Here is a 13,689-nt window from a genome sequence, read left to right as displayed (position 1 = left end):
GCAACAAGATGCTAATTAAAAACCCATTCTATTTATTTTATCACTAAAATACAGGTCATGGGTTTTTTTATCTTCTAGTGGCACACTTTCAGTTACTACAACTAAAACTCTCACTATATTCTGACTTTTTTTTTTTTTTTTAGGGCCTCACCCGTGGCATATGGAGGTTCCCAGGCTAGGGGTCGAATGAGAGCTACAGCTGCTGGCCTACACCAGAGCCACAGCAACTCAGGATCCAAGCTGAGTCTGCGACCCACACCATAGTTCACGGCAACGCTGGATCCTTAACCCACTGAGTGAGGTCAGGGATCGAACCTGCGTCCTCATGGATGCTAGTCTGATTCATTAACCACTGAGCCACAACAAGAACTCTAAAAAATTTTTAATTAAAACTATCAATCATGCAAACTTTTCTGACCATGGCATCTTTGGCAAGTCATCTTTACAACACCATCGCCTAAGCTCAAGATGCAGATGCATTTTTAAATTGTTTACAATTGTTCAAGTTTAAAACGTTCACTGTAATCAATGAAATAACATCAACGTATAGGGGTCAGAAACTTCCCACACGCACCTCCTCAAAGGAGGCAGTGTGCTCGCCTCCTTCCCCACGCTCTCTGCTCTGCCCTTATGAGCCTTATTTAAACACAGTAAGCAGAGGATCCTGCTTGCTCCTTGGTCCTCCTTTCATGCTGTTCATTTTCCTTAAACATCACATCCCTAATGGTCTAGGCAGCCAGGGAGGGCTTCCTGCACTGTAGGGTAAGTCATTTCTACAGCTGGCTCCTCCCTATATGGGCAAGGCTGAAAAGCAACCTCTTCCATAGCGGCATTTAGAAGGCATGAGGAGGAGGACAGACAAGCAGAAAGACAAGTTGGGGTCCCAGAACTGCCAATTAAGGAAAGCCTGGCTCTAGGTGTAGTATTTCCCTCCTTTGGGATTCTTGGGGACACGGTCTTTTTTTTTTTCCCCCCCGTTCTGACAGCCAGGAATTATTTTGTTGCTGTTGTTCCTTTCTCTTCAAGTCTTCCCTACTATGAGGAAAAGCCCTGCTATTCCTCCTCCTCACCCCCCAAAACCTCCTCTGGGTTAGAGAGATCCCCTCATGGTTTTAGCCTGTGAGCAAACAACAAGCAACCCGGTATCCTGAGAGGTCAGTGGGTGCCCACCAGAATCCACAATTCACCGCTCCACAGCACCCTTCGCACTCCCATCCCAGTGCATGACCACGCCACTCCCTGTCCCATGGACTCCCAACTTGGACACTATTTGGGGCTTGACCAAGAAACTCTTTCCCATTTCTCCCCTCCCCCCTTTTCTTTTTTGGCCTTGGGTGTTCTCGTGTCAGGGATCAAAGCTGAATTACAGCTGCGACCTACATTGCAGCTGTGCGATGCCAGATTAATGCTCTGCACCAGGCTGGGGATCAAATTGGCACCACCAGAGACAATACCAGATCATTAACCCACTGTGCCACAGCGGGAACTCTGTCTTCTTCTCTTTACTAGAAAGAATAAAGAGCTCCTCTGACCCCAGCTGCCCATTATCTTCCAGAAATTCCTCAGTATTTCTTGCCACCTAGGGATTTCTTTCCTATTTCCTATGATTTTTTTGTGTTTGTCATTTCAATAGGAAGGAGAGAACCCACATAAGTGGCTGCACCGTAAATACATCCAAACGTTATATAGTTTTACAATATCCATAATCCCTCACCTCATTCTCCAACTGACACCAAAACCATGTGTTAAAATCCTGCAGATTATTTCAAGCCAATCCAAAATAACTCACTGGGCATTAATCTGGCTACTAGTTTTAGAGGCAAGTTATATAAACTGTAAGAAAGTACTCTGATTAAAAATACATATGTGCATGTGTGCATATATGTGATTAAAATACATATGCATATGTGTGCATATGTGTATAAATATATACACACACGTGTGTATATATATAATTAATATATATATATTACATATATATAAACAAATGCATTCTGGATCCAAAGTAGATATACAGTGAGCGAATTATTTGACTATAATCTCAGTATTGCTCATTTTTCTTGTATGACCAGCACATAGCTTGCTTGCTTGAGCGAGTACTGTTGGTATGACCAAGCCTTCAATGCCAATATAACAACTAGGCTTAAGCAGCTAAAGAGTGTATTTGCTTGACTTACTGGCTCTAGGGGTTCCACCAATAGTCTGACTTATGTCTTGTCTTCAATTGTCAAATAATAAGCTGACACTTGTTACCACCCACAGGTAAACTCTTTTACAAGACCTGATAGAGGCAGACTGCTTCATCTTGGAAGTGTGATATTCACTTTAACACTTATAAATCACAAACTCCAACAAGACCCAGCATAGGGTCCATTCATCTCATAGTATTAAAATGAAACACTTTTTCAGATATGTAAAAACTAAGTTTCTAAAAGAAATGATTCACCTAAAAGTGTTTTTATTATGTTCCTACAAGTTAAGTACAGAGAATTTAATGCATTTCCCATGAACCCAGACCTATCTCTTGTCAAATCTTAACCTTTGCTACAGTTTCTTCAGATTTTTCTCAGGTATGTCTTAAAGATTATTTTTTTTATAGTCACAGTATGACTAGCTCAAGACCTAAGGGGGAGAAACCATTAGAAAAAGGTTCCATTTTCATTCAAGCCAAAATCTGAAATATAAATTATTCTTAGCTTACTCCTGAATATTCTTAGCTCTCACTATCATCAACAGATGATGATGTAATCTCCATCTTTATTTGATGTATCTGAAAATCAGTAATAGATTTCAGATGAAATTAAGCAATCCTGGAGTTCCTGTTGTGGTGCAGCAGCAACAAATCCAACTAGGAACCACGAGGTTGTGGGTTCGATCCCTGGCCTCGCTCAGTGGGTCAAGGATCTGGCGCTGCCACGAGCTGTAGTGTAGGTCGCAGACAGGGCTCAGATCCTGAGTTGCTGTGGCTGTGGCACAGGCCAGCAGCTGTAGCTCTGATTTGACTCCTAGCCTGGGAACCTCCACATGCTGTGAGTGCGGCCCTAAAAACAAAAACGGAAAAACCGGAGTTCCCATTGTGGCGCAGTGGTTAACGAATCCGACTAGGAACCATGAGGTTGCGGGTTCGGTCCCTGCCCTTGCTCAGTGGGTTAAGAATCCGGCGTTGCCGTGAGCTGTGGTGTAGGTTGCAGATGCGGCTCGGATCCCGCGTTGCTGTGGCTCTGGCGTAGGCCAGTGGCTACAGCTCCGATTTGACCCCTAGCCTGGGAACCTCCATATGCTGCGGGAACGGCCCAAAGAAATAGCAAAAAGACAAAAAAAAAAAAAAAAAAAAAAAAAAAAAAAAACGGAAAAACCAAAAACAAACAAACAAAAAAGGCAATCTTTTCACCTAAGGTCCCTATGAATGTTCAGGAAAAATTTCTATCTTCTTAAATACCTATAATTTATGATTAATGAAAATGGCAGTATTTTAACTTTTGATATAAGATTTCTTTAAGTACTGAGTGCAAAAGAAAAAAGCAGACAAGCTTGACAATCTTTCAAACAAGGAAATCAAAACTGTTATGTCCAAAAGTCACTCAGGGACAAGTCTACCCTGCTCTTAGAAAATAAGATTTATGTAAAGGTTATCAGAGATCGATACATTTATGCTCTGACATCATTACTGACATTAAAGCTGCCTAACATGGTATATCAAGAGCACAGAGCAAGAGCTTGATAAATACTTGGATGCATTTATTATCTAGATTATGCAGAAGAAGCACTCGACAGCCTATTAAATACAATTTGACTTTAACTCACACAGAAGAAAAATCACTGTCTTAAGCCATTTGTTGACAACTCGTTTCTGTTATTATATTTTGCTAGACTATCTGCAAACCCTCAAACAACAGGATTATATAAATAACTAGGCTGCCTGATGTTGGGTGTGGTAAGACAGCTTTTTCCTTTGGAACCTGAGAAAGATACAGGAAAACAATAAAGTGATTTATTTTCCCCAAATAAACTTACAGAACCCAACTATCACGCCCTGTGCCTCCTAAACCCCTGTAGAAAATAAAGCCTGAACATCAAGACTCCTAACTCATAAGGATGTTCCAAAGACTAAGTCAAAGAAAGAGTAACTTATTTTCAAAATCCTGGCGTCTTTGATCCAAAAGCCAAAGAAAATAAGTAAATAGTAAGGGCTGAGAAAAGGTCAAGTGTTTAACCTTCAATTCAATTCAACTCACCAGAAACTGCCCTTTCTCCAAGTAAGCCAAGCTAACTGAGGCTGTACTGTGTAAGTCAGTTCATGATTATCCCAAAAGTTGATTTCTGAGTTGAAATGCTCAGCGTACAGTCACCATCTATTACCTGGCCCCAGCTACAAAAAGAAAGAATCAAATGTTGTTAAGAATAAAACAGTTCTCCTTCAACAGAGAGTGGCAGCAAACTCGAGTCTTGCAACACACACTAGCATGAGGTGCAGTAGGCAACATCCTGTAAATTAATTTTACAGTGATTTGCTGATCCCAGAAGGAGAGCAAATACTAAACCGCCAAAAGTTGAAAGGTCAAGCAGACCTGACCCAGGCCAAGCAAGACAGCAATCCACCTGAGCTGGGCTCCTGGTAACCGTGGGGTCAGCATGTTCCATTGCTACCCATTTATTAGGTCTCAAGGGATCTGTGTTAGGCCTTATCCATGAAATCAAGCAGTTATTCCTAAAGATGAGCCGCTTACCAATTATACAATAAAATCCTACCTCTAAATACTCTTTCAAAAATTACTTGTTCCTCCCATGTCCCTGCACAGTTTAATAAACAAATAAATATATTTTTAAAGCTTTCTTTTGGCAGTCAATTCACTAAGCTTCCTCTCAAACTGTTCTTTCCCTGTGGGACAAGAATGGGTGGGAGGGTGGGGTCTCTTGCTTAAAATAACAAGGCAAATGTACCCTCTAAACCCCTGACACAGCTCAACCAGAGAACAATAACCTTATTCAGAGAGTCACTGAATTTCCCCTTCATGGAACACTCTTACCACACTTAAATATGCTTGGTGTTTTGCTTTGGTTTTTTATGTTTATAACGTCATGAGCATGGAGGAAATATTTTGTTTTCAAATAACCATCAGATAAATTTTCAAAATGCACGCACTATCACTTTTAAGCTGAAAACTGCCCCTCACAGAATATTTACTTTGCTTTTTTGATGTTGTTCTGTCTTTTTAGGGCTCAGAAGCGGTATATGGAAGTACCCAGGCTAGGGTTGGAATCGGAGCTGCAGTTGCCAGCCTACGCCACAGTCACAGCAATCCTGGATCCTTAACCCACTGAGCAAAGCCAGGGATTGAACCCACATCCTCATGGATACTAGTTGAGTTCATTTCCACTGAGCCACAATGGGAATTCTGCTAAGCCACAATGGAAACTCTGCTAACAAAATATTTTCAATTCTAGGATAATTTTGCTTTAAAAATAAAAATAACCGGCATCAAATATCAAACCACCATTCTTCTACCACCAGTGAGCAATCCTGAACATGACCCTCTCTCCTATCTAGGAGCTACTAGGAAAACCCCAGGACATTTTATCTCATTCCCAGCTTGCTTTCAAGACATGAAACAATAATGCACCAGAGACTCCCAATCCCCCAAGAACATCTTGCTTCCCTTAGGTAAACCAAACCCCTTCTGCCTCACTGCTTACAGCCTGAACCCTAAGTCCACGGATCTCTCTTTGCAATTAGGCTTGTTCATTGAGAAAATGACAACATGAACTTTCAAAATTATGTAATCAAGAAAAAAAGGTGCTAGGTGCCAAGACCTGGGACTGAGGCAAATATTTAAAGTCATTTTGTAAATGTTAGGTATCTGATGGAAAAACTGAGGAACTCTGGCCCTGCACACCAGTGGCACTGTTAAAATTCTGCATGTGATTGGGGAAGGAGGCCAAAATAAACCACTTGTAAAGTGACTGGAGCCATTACACTAGAAATTGCTTACTTCGGAGCATCTGGCAATGGTTTGATTCAAAACAAGTGTTCAGTGTGGGGATCCATTAACTGGCCCCAACTCTGCAGACACAATAAGCGCCAGCGCCGAACACCTGCACCCTTATACAAATGTATCATGAGTGTCTTGCTCGTGCAAACTCCATCTTCCTTACCCCAAAACAGGAGCCTGGGTTGTGGGTAGTAGTTTTCCCCCTCTGCATGGAAACTGTTTGTGTAGGCTGAGAAATGAAATATTGCCTGCCATATCAGTAAACAAAGGATGTCACAGTCGTGCAGCCCCCTCCAAGGGTGAGCTGGTGAGCCCTGAGCAAACTCAGGAAGGAAGCCAAGCATACCTGCCATGTAGCAGCCATCACACTGCAGCCACTCCCGAGGGTTCACCCTGAGGAAACACAGGATGTGAAAATACAGGATACTGGCCCCAGAAAGCTGAGGTGCCCATCAAAGGAATGATTTCAATGAGCCCACAGCTTTGCATCTTCCCATACATAGAAAAGAGCTAAATTCCTTAACTTGAGATATCTCATTTTCTTTTGTTAACCATAATCTTTTGTTTCTAATACCTGCCCTTTGTTGCCAAACTCCTATATATCCTTGCTCCCCACCTCGCTTCCTTGGAGCCGTGTTCTCTGGGTCACTGAGATGCTGCCTTCCTGGCTTAAGTCCTCATTTTGCCCCAAATAAAAACTTAACTCTCAACTTTTAGGTTCTGCCTCTATTTTTTAGTCGGCAATGCATTTCTCAAGCAACATTTTTTTCAGGGTAGCTCTTTAGTGACAAATAAATAACTTCAAGAGATGAACAATCCCTATAGCAGTCTAGAAACACATGTGTACAGTTACAGTGCTGGAGCCTTGGCAGGCTCTCCACTTGTAAAGGAGAGCTGGAGAGTGTGGACACAGTAATGAGCTATTAAATGCAAATAACGTCAATGTGGAAACCTTCCCTGGGGCTCCGCGTCAGGGAGGGAGGGCACAACTGAGACGACAGAGGTCTGCCTGGTTGGTCAGCTCCTGATGACAACTCCTAAGGGCCAGTCAGTCCCTGGGAAGAGCCTAGGCTTAGGAAGTCTGCCATGAATGTCATGTGCCAAGTTCAAGGACAGACTCCAACGGCAGTTAGCTGAACTGGATTGAAAGTCTCTTGAACCCACAAGGAAAAACTACAGTTCTGCCACTTTTTCTTCTTTTTTTAAAACATGTCTGTAGTGCTGGTTATGGAAATACTTGATTCTAATTTTAACGAACACCTACTACTGTTTCAGCACATTCCTCTGGGTTAAAGGAAATGATGACTTTCCAGTCAGTGACTACAATGACACAGATGTGAACTTGGAGCACTAAGCTTCCAGTTTTCACCCACTCCAAGATGTTATTTTAAGTATTTTTTTTTTTTAAGTTAATGTATCATGAAGAAGCACTGTCTGATCTCTATGGAATTTCCATTGCTATAGGATTATACTGTAAGATTCATATTAATAGCCTCATATACTCGATTCAACTGACAGACAAAAATTTTGCACCACCTGGCAAGGGTAGGGAGAGAAGGATTTCTCTCTCTCGTTTTTTGTTTTTTTTTTTTTTAATTTTCCTAAATAGAACAAAGATTCCTACCCTCAGTGAGCCAGTAACCACAGAGAGATAAGCTTCTGAGATTCATGAAAGACAAGACCACATGAGAGAACTCACAAAAGAAGGCCTTGCGAGAGAGTGGATTCTTTTTCTTAATAATTCATCAATGACCTCAGTTTACCTGATATTTTATAATACTATAGAGTAATAACTCAGAAAATATCAACAACCAACATTTCTAGAATGCCAGAAATGGTTTTAAAGGCTTGAAACATACTCAGTTGTCACTATCATTCTATAAAATAGGTACCAATGATTATCCTCATTCTGCAGGTGAAGAAAATAAGGTTTAGAGAATTTAAAAAAAAAAACAAAAAACCTACCCAAGTCACTCAGCTATTAAGCAAAACGCCAGAATTCAAATCCAAAACATCTACATACACTCCTAATCACATGGTCTCATCTCAAAACCCATCAAGGCCAGTCTTCTTTCTTTCTTTCTTTTTTTTTTTTTTTTTTTTTTTTTTGTTTTTTGGGGCTGCACCCGTGGCTTATGGAAGTTCCCAAGCTAGGGGTCAAATCAGAGCTATAGTCGCCAGCCCGCGCCACAGCAATGCAGGATCTGAGCAGCGTCTTCAACCTACACCACAGCTCACGGCAAGGCAGGATCCTTAATCCACTGAGCAAGGCCAGGGATTGAACCCACATCCTCATGGATCCTCTGAGCCACGAAGGGAACTCCAAAGCCAGTCTTAAGAAAATGACCATACTCTTCCCCACAGGCTGAGGAGCACCCCCAGATAAGAGCAAGAATGAATAAGACTCAATGCACCCAATTATTACTCATTACTGAATAGTATGAGCCCTGCCTACTTGTGGAACAAAGATGCTGCTTCAGATGTGAGTGGAAAGAAAGTCATGTACGTGCACTTAAGCTGTATCCAAAAGATAAATATTAACTAGAGGAAAAAGAAAATCCTGTCCTCTTTCTAAAAAAGATTTATATGGTAAAAGAAAATACACAGTTCCAGGTCTGTGCATTTAAGCACTTAAAAAAAAAAAAAAAAAGACACACATGCTGAGGCTTTGTAGTTCTTCCTTTTAAAGCTTAGTAGTCATTTAGGTATTTGAAACTTTTACAGTGACCTGTCATTGACTATTTACATAGGCATCTGGCAAAGAAAGGTAAGATGCTATGTCCTGGGTCCCTAACAAGACTCTGCTGTGCTCAGTGTAACCAAAAATCACCTGAGCAAACCCAGCAGGCTCCTCTCCATGGTGAACAAAAGTTCACAATTGAAATCAGTTAGTATAACCTTGGCTGAGGCGGTGTGATTTAAGAGGTAACTGAGAAATACCCAACTGACTCAATAGAGTCATAAAGGAAGGCAGTGATTCCCCAGGCTAGCGTTAAGGCTTTATTTATGCGATTAATTTTCCTCTTTCAGTCTACCAGGAATAGTCCAAAAGCAGGAGCTTAAAAATAGGATACAAATAAAGACATGATGCTAATTTCCTAGAAGATCTGACATTATCAAGTTGATCTGAACAATGGAGATGACTGGACATTCCTATATGTAAAACAGATTTCTAATCCAAATTGCTTAGTTTCAATAGTACAGTTTGCAGGAAGGCTGTATCTATGTCAACGGTGGTCAATTCCAACTACAAGTTATAATCACCTGAGAAGCTTTAAAAAAACAAAACAAAAAAAAAACACCAGTTACTGGACCCTGCCCTAGACCAATTAGAATCTCTGAGGAAGGAACCATCATTATTTCTTTTTAAAGCTCCCCACTTGTAACTCATACGAAACCAGGGCAAAGAAGTACTATTAAAAAGGCCAATATCTGGCTTTTTGTCTGCTGAAAGTGATGTATCTGTCAGAGGCATGGTCAAGTTAAACATTTGAAAGGAAACGGACGGATGATTATGAAGGATAGAGGGTGGTGTCAAAATTTGGTCAATTAAATGTTTTAAGAAGACAGAGAAAAAACTGGCTTTTCTCTTTTTTTTTTTTGCCATTTCTTGGGCCGCTCCCGTGGCATATGGAGGTTCCCAGGTTAGGGGTCCAATCGGAGCTGGAGCTACCGGCCTACACCAGAGCCACAGCAACGAGGGATCCGAGCCGTGTCTGCAACCTACACCACAGCTCACGACAACGCCGGATCCTTAACCCACTGAGCAAGGGCAGGGACCGAACCCGCAACCTCATGGTTCCTAGTTGGGTTCGTTAACCACTGTGCCACGACAGGAACTCCCACGCGTGCTTTTTAAGACCACACCTGTGGCAAGTGGAAGTTCCCAGGCTAGGGGTCGAATTGGAGCTGCAGCTGCTGGCCTACACCACAGCCAGATCTCATACTACATCTGTCTTTATATAATGGATATTTCTTCTAATCACTCAATGTTAAACCTCTATGATTTTCAAAGAAGAGACCTAGTTCTTACGACTCTAAAAACAAAAAACACTTCACCACTGTTAATACTTGAACAATATTTTGTATTTGTGTATATTTGGTGTATTTTACCTCCTTATAATGATAATAGAGATATTTCCAGCAGGTTTTTCAGACGGTGTAACCTCAGTCCCCAAGGTCCTATGAAGGCCCCAAAGGAGTCTAGGAAAGTAGAACTGTTTTGCTTTCAACTAGTTTATATACTGTGGTTCTGTGTTTAAGTTTTAATTTGGGTAACAAAGGTTATGATATTTTAATTTTTTTAAACCACCAACTGTGAATTATTAATGGAGTTTAGACCCATTAAAGCAAGGGCTCATGTGTCCTGAGGTTTGGTTTACCAGACTGTACTGACTCAATAAAAATTACATGTGGTATGAATCAACAACGGGGCATTAAGTTTAGAACCTACTAAGTTTACATGCATGTAGTTTAGGTGTATATATACACAGTGCATCACTTCATTTAACCAAAGACACCTTTACTGGAACCATATCAGACCATAATTATAAAGGATCCAAGTCATTTTTATATTGTCATTGTCCAACCTATATTCAACATTTATCTTCTGCTTCCCTCTGCCTTTTTTTTTTTTTTCCAGTGTAAAATTATGTAGAAATTCCACCTATTTGAACGGCCAGGACCTGAGAGGCTCCAAAAATAACAAAAACCTAACCTATTAATCATCAGACAATCTGCTCAAGACTCAAGTCCTGTTTACTGCCTTTTTTTTTTTTTTTTTTTTTTTTTTGAGATCTAATTTGTCATGATCTCTGATCTACAGCAAAGCAAAGCTGAAAGGAATCAAAAACTCAAAACACAAATGCGAGACTGGGTGGGGAGCACAGCACCAAAACCTCGACACCATGATTTGGTTTTTTTCCAAGGTCATCTAATCCTGACCCTTCATTTTCATAGATGGTAAAGTGGCTTTCCCAGGTCATACCAGTCTTCCTTTAGCTCCCATCCATTCCAGAATTAACCAAGGAAAATTTCAGTTCCACAAATGACAACTAATGACAAGTAGGCTTTTCTCCAGTAAATTTTCATGGATTTAAGGAGTTAGTTATTAGTCTATAATCCCTGGTAAAGTTATTAGTCTATAATCCCTGGTAACTAAGGCAACTAAGTATTTTCCTGACTGCACAGGATCAGTATGACCAATTTTCTGACCAGGGAGGTTTCAAGCTACTTGCCCCATCTTTTCAGAAAAGTTAAGCAGTCCCATACTTTTTGTTTCTAACCAGGGGTACTTTCATGCTTTTGGAACTAAATGGTGCTTATAATCCTGGTGTTTGAAGATTGAGAAGGTAAACGGAATGTTACACAAACGATCAGTCTAACTTTCCAGATAGGAAATTCTGCCCCCAAAGGATTCAGATGGGGACTTACCTCTCAGTCCAGAACTCTTCCCAGGAGCTCTTATTTCTTAGAGGTGAGGATTCCATGATCACCATAATTATTATTTAAAAAACAAAAAACAAAAAACCGTAAACATCTGTCAGACACTAACTTCAGGCAGGGCATTCAGTCTCACGTGGAGAGTTCTTATTGAATCTGCTATTTTGTAACTGGATGACCTTAATGCAAGTCAAACTCCATGCCTCAGCTATAAAGGGTTGGGAATACTTTTCTTTTATGGGACATAAATAGAACATAAACACAAATGGATAATAAAAATATACCACCAAATGGTGAAGATAGCTGGTCCTTTAAGTAAGGCCGTTCCTAGAATGGTGCAAATTTGGGCATTTCAACCAGCTGCCACCAAAGACTCTTTGAAAGGAAGCCACATTGTTGACGTCATCCACAGGCTCCTGAAGATACCATTTAAGGCAGAAACTTCTAAATGAACTGTCGTTGTGTTCAAAAAGAGGAGAAGAAACTATCCCAGCATGGCATGGGACAGCTGGTCTTAGTAGAAATGTATAATCAATCACCCAAGATGCTAAATCTAAGAGTGAGTCCATTTTCACTGTCAAGACCTCCGACTACGAGGCTGAACCTCTATCCTCATTGCCTCAATGTTCACATCTAAATATTAAAAGGACAAATAAAACACCTTTTGGAGTGGTTCAAAGGCAAACTAATATCCCACAATTTATTCAACAGCTACTACAAGGCATTATGTTAGCTGCATTTTATATGAGTGCAAAGGTGAGTCAGATACGGATCCTATCACAAAAACTTTCTAGTTTGTATCACCACACGTTACATCTGAATAGCAATTACCAATTTTTTTAAATGATTTCACACATTTCATTCATTTTCATACAATTATTCAAGGAGAGTTACACACATACCGTTTTCTTCATTTTATAGAAAGCAAACAGGTTTCAAAAGATTAAATGACTTGCCCACAGAGAATAAGCTGTAGGGGGTGAAGCTCCAAGTTTTTATTCCACCCGCTATGTTATGTTGTCTCCAAAAAAGACAAAAATCCCTGCCATCAACTTAATGATACACATAAGACAACACTGACACTCCCTTCAAATGGCTATGTGACTTTTCCTCTGCTTCCCAGCCTCCAGATCAATAACTATTAACTGGAAGTTTCAAGGCTACACAGGTCCACTCAGACCCAACTAATGGTCATTAATCCTTGTCAACAAGGTTCAGTCTCAACATGTGCATAAAGTGCTCACCACATCTTACATAATTACTTAAGCTCATTTTCCATTTAATTACAATGCTTTGCATTGAGAAGTAGAACTTCAGTCAACATTCAGACAAAAAACAACCGTGAATCACAGAGCTAATCGCCTTTCCTGATGACAGGGTAGAGTGGCACAGGGACAGTCGCTGAGATAACACGCTGGTAGGGAAAGCAAGATGGGACAAGAGCAAAGACAGTTCTGTGGTTTGGTTTTAAGTAAATTTGGCCTATGATGAAACAAACTCCTGAGGGGCAGAAAATCTCAAGTGAGATAAAAATATACAAATATTCACAGTCTAAGAAATTCAGTATGTGCCTTTCTTACGCTAAGAGTTTCCTAACAGAGGAATAATGTCAGTATTTTCTGTGGAAGCCTTTCAATGCTGGGTCTGCATATGCAGTGCAAAATGAAGAGCAAAAGTCAATGCTCAGACCGAAACAAAATGACATCTCTGGCTTTGATTGTTTGGATACTATATGCAAAAGGAACTTTGACTCCTATAATACCCACAATTTTCTCAATAATCATCACGTAGTCTATGTGTATTAGACCATTTTGCTACACTAACAACAAGCAGACCACAAACAATCATTCGGGAACTGCTCAATCCTCTATTTCTTCGCTGTTCTCACAATTCAAGGATGGTGACTCAGAACAAGTATACACAAGTGCAGGTATTTAAAAAAAAATTCAGTGTTTCCATCATGGCTCAGTGGTTAATGAACCAGACTAGTATCCATGAGGACGCAGGCTCAATCCTTGGCCTTGCTCAGTGGGTTAAGGATCTGGTGTTGCAGTGAGCTGTGGTGTAGGTCACAGATGCAGCTCAGATCTGATGTTGCTGTGGCGTAGGCTGGCAGCTTCAGCTCTGATTTGAGCCCCTACACCCTGGGAACCTCCATATGCCGCAAGTACAACAGACAATTAAAAAAAAGAAAAAAATCACATACAAAAATCTCTTTGACTTCATGGAAGGCGCAAGTTCTTTTATTCTATCACTG

At 40.6% G+C, this 13,689-nt stretch overlaps 1 protein-coding gene across 9 annotated transcripts in view; it reads right to left on the bottom strand.

Annotated features, from left to right (window-relative positions):
- Positions 1 to 13,689, bottom strand: part of FMNL2 (formin like 2) — a 330,828-nt gene that overhangs the window by 175,942 nt on the left and 141,197 nt on the right. The gene's annotated exons all lie outside the window — the stretch shown is intronic.

Source organism: Sus scrofa, chromosome 15, assembly GCF_054392235.1.
Source record: "Sus scrofa isolate SSC_HxYL_T2T_F1_AM1 chromosome 15, Sscrofa_HxYL_maternal_Yorkshire_Landrace_v2.0, whole genome shotgun sequence".
Taxonomy (NCBI): domain Eukaryota; kingdom Metazoa; phylum Chordata; class Mammalia; order Artiodactyla; family Suidae; genus Sus; species Sus scrofa.
This window is presented reverse-complemented; position numbering and strand designations above follow the sequence as displayed.